The 4045-nt window shown below is 37.3% G+C and overlaps 1 pseudogene; it reads left to right on the top strand.

Moving 5' to 3' along the window:
- The first annotated feature begins 2644 nt into the window (after positions 1-2644).
- On the top strand, positions 2645-3269 carry LOC133760869 (geminin-like; annotated as a pseudogene).
- The last annotated feature ends 776 nt before the right edge of the window (positions 3270-4045 follow it).

Genomic DNA, 4045 nt, shown 5'->3' with positions numbered 1-4045 from the left:
GAAACGTGCCAGGGGATTCCAATACAATCCCATCAAGGTGGCATGTACCAATGCCATCTCACTAGTCCAAGTGATCAATTTCAGTTCACAATTGATCACACTGATAGGTTTAAGAGTCAAAGGGATCACACAAACAAGACTAGTGTCCGCTAATACTAACTGATAGAATCAAAAAGGGAGAGAAGGATCCAACATGGGAAGTGGAATACACAGCAGACTCATAGAATGGCAGATGTTCTAAATAGCACTCTGGCCTCAGAATCAGCCCTTAAGGCATTTGGATCTGGCTGAAGAGCCCATGAGTGTATTTTAGGCATGGAAAGCCAAGACACTCTGGGAAAAAAAAAAAAAGACCTAAATGAAAGATCTCTGCGAGTGAGATCCCAGTGGAAAGAATGGGGCCATCAAAGATGGAGGTACCTTTCTCTGAAGGGAGGAGAGAACTTCTACTTTGACTATGACCCTGTCAGAATAAGATCGAAGTCCGCGAACTCAAAAGGCTTCCATAGCCTTGGCAACTCATGACTAGAGCCTAGGGAGATTACTGACGCCATAAACAAGAGTGTCAAATTGTTAAGTCAACAACAGGAGTCACTGTGTACTTACATCTCATGTGGGATCTGTCCTTAATGTGTTGTCTAATGTAAAGTGATGCTATAACTAGTACTGAAACAGTATTTTTACACTTCGTGTTTCTGTGTGGGTGCAAACTGATGAAATCTTTGCTAAGTATATACAGAATTGATCTTCTGTATATAAAGATAATTGGAAATAAAAAAAAAAACCTGGTGTTAAATTGGAAATGGCATAGAAAATTAATTAATTTTTAAAAAAATATCATGTAGGATCTTTGTCCTTAATGTGCTGTAGACTGTGATTTAATGCTATAACTAGTACTCCAACAGTATTTTTTCACTTTGTGTTGCTATGTGGGGGCAAACTGTTGAAATCTTTACTTAATATGTACTAAACTGATCTTCTGTATATAAAGAGAATTGAAAATGAATCTTGATGTGAATGGAAGGGGAGAGGGAGCAGGAAAGGGGAGGGTTGCGGGTGGGAGGGAAGTTATGGGGGGGGGAAGCCATTGTAATCCATAAGCTGTACTTTGAAAATTTATATTCATTAAATAAAAGTTAAAAAAAATAAAGTAATAAAATAAATAATAATAATAGTAAAGAAAGACTGGTAGGAATATTTTAAGTTTTCCATAACATCTGAAACATAGTCTCTTGTTCTTTATTTAAGGAGAAAACTAAGTACATTTTTGATAAGACTAACGACTTTTCACTTTTTGATTTGTATCATGTTTTAAAACATTTCAAATTTTCCACAAATATTATCTCAGTATGTTATTATATTATCTCATTATATATGCCAAAATATTTTCTTGGTTCTAAAAATCTGTTTCTGGAGCTGTACAGTGGCACTGTGGGTAAAGCCTGCAGTGCTGGCATCCCATATGGGCACAGGTTCAAATCCTGGCTACTACACTTCCTATCCAGCTCTCTGCCATGGCCTGGGAAAGCAGTTGAAGATGCCCCAAGTCCTTGGGCCCTTGCATTCTTGCAGGAGACCTGGGAGAAGCTTCTGGCTCCTGGCCTTGGATTGGTGCAGCTCCAGCCTTTGCGGCTATTTGGGGAGTGAACCAGCAGATGGAAGACCTTTCTCTCTCTCTCTCTTTCTTTCTCTTTCAGGGCCTCTGCCTCTCTGTAACTCTGCCTTTCAAATAAATAAACAAATCTTTAAAAAATCTATGTTTCCTGGTTTTAAAAATCCATACAGAGGTTTGACATCACAACTTATACACAAATGACCACATGACTGACACATGATTGATAATAGGTGAGGAAGCTTAGTTCATTACACATCTACTAAAAGTTGATGTGAAGACACCTGGTTTTACTGTTTTGCATGTAACTGTAGCCTTTGGAACATTTCAAGGGAGAAGAGTATGGGCCCTCTTCCCTACAAACACAGGAAGATCATACCTACGTTTCTTGTAGAAATAAAGGAATCTTCTAAATTAATGTAGTCAGAGTCATTTATTTCTAATTTTCATAGTTTAATTTGATATTCATGGATGTACACCAATTTATATATCAATTTTGCTTACTTGCTATTTTTTCTTGCCTTCTCTTATGATTTATTCAAAACAAAAATCAAATTGCATCCATAATCTTTATCAACTTCTGTTGTTTTATTTCCTGTGTAACATATTGAACATTCATAAAAATGTATCACCATTTCAATATTTTAAAAATTTATTTTTATTTATTTGAAAGTAAGAGTGACACACACACACAGACAGAAACAGAATCAATGTGTGAGATAGAGACAGAGACAGAGACAATGAGAGAGAAAGAGATATCTTCCATTCACTGGATTACCTCCCAAATGGCTGCCACATCAAGGCTGTGCCAGGCAGAAGTCAAGAGCCAAGAATCTTCCATCCTGGTCGTTCTCATGGCTAACAGGGGTCCGAACACTTGGGTCATCCTCTGCTGCTTTTCCAGGCACAGTAGCAGGGAGCTGGATGAGAAGTGGAGGAGCCAGGACTAGAGCTGATACTCTGAGATGCTGATGTCACAGGTGATAGCTTAACCTGCTGTGGATGAGTCTCATGTGCTTCACTAGCTGTATAATGAACCCCAGTATAAAGCAAAAACAACAGGGGATCCAAGAGAACCTAAATAATTTTCTAATCCAAAAAGACTTCTGAAGATGATTCAACTTTCTGTGGAAGCTAGATTTCTTGTTGTAAGAGAAAATGCGTTGATGAAAGACTTAACTAAAAGGAAACACAAAATGACCAGGTAACACATGAGTCTTCCAGCTCTGGAGTTTTTATTGTCCCAGAACACAGTGAAAATAAAAATCTTGAAGGAGTCACTGAGAAACATTTGATTTTTTGATTAAAGAAAATCCATTTCCTCAGTCTTGGAAATAAGTGGCAGAAAAATGGAGGAAGTCTCTCTGCAAAGCATTAACTAAATCAAATAACTTTGTAAAGAAATCAAATGAAAGGACAATGCAATCTGTCGCCTGAAAAAGGAGAATACAGATTGGAGGAAGTAGCAGAACATGTTCAGTTGTGGCAGAGGTAATAGAGAGAGTGAATGATGGACTGCTGGCTGACTTCGAATCAGTGGATAGTCAGGAATTTGATTATAAAGAAGAAAAGTGAGGATTCTGAAGTAGACTCAGAAATTCACACATGTGTTTAAGAAATTGTATCTTCCTCTACAGAAGTAAAAACATGTATATGAAATTCAATAATATTTGACTCTTGAGTAAAATAGTGTCAAAGTATAACTTCACTATCTTCTTTGGAGCAGAGCAAATACATCCTGCATATTCTGGAGACAAACTTTCTTGTTTGAATCCTGGGACGCTATTGTATTATAATGCAAACACTACATATTTTTAATCTATAATGTTTTATGTAAACAACATCTTCTCAGTTGCCAGACATGACTTGGGTATATTGTAAGTATGCTTTAAATCTCCAAAATAACACATTGAATTCTCCCTGACCAAGGGAGTGCTTTTCACTAGTGTCTTAGACTACATAAGTTTCCTTTAATGAAGTTATTCAGTTATTCCTATTTAGGAGGGCACAGCACATGCTGGCATTCCCAAGGGATCTTCAATACTTTTCCAACGGGTTAGGAAGCATCTATCTCTGTTAACTATTTTTCCCTCTTTCCATGAAGTAGGGTTGTTGTTTGACAATGGCTTTACTGGCTAAGACTATATTTTTCATATGGTTTTGCTTCTGCATGGAGCCAGTGGATTTTATGATTAACACTTCCAGACTTAATAAACCTTCAATTCTATCACTCCCTCATTTTATCTTTCCTATCTTCTGGCTGGATATTGATCACTGGGTGAGCTTAGAAACCATTGAATATGGCAGAACCTCCATTAGCCTGAGTCATGGATGACTGCACAGAGCTGAGTTCTCACTGAGTTTACCTGAGTGATAAATAAATTTCTATTTTCTTTAAGCACTGAAATTTCATTGTTGATTTCTTGCTGCAGC

The sequence above is a fragment of the Lepus europaeus genome, chromosome 5 (assembly GCF_033115175.1).
Source record: "Lepus europaeus isolate LE1 chromosome 5, mLepTim1.pri, whole genome shotgun sequence".
Taxonomy (NCBI): domain Eukaryota; kingdom Metazoa; phylum Chordata; class Mammalia; order Lagomorpha; family Leporidae; genus Lepus; species Lepus europaeus.
This window is presented reverse-complemented; position numbering and strand designations above follow the sequence as displayed.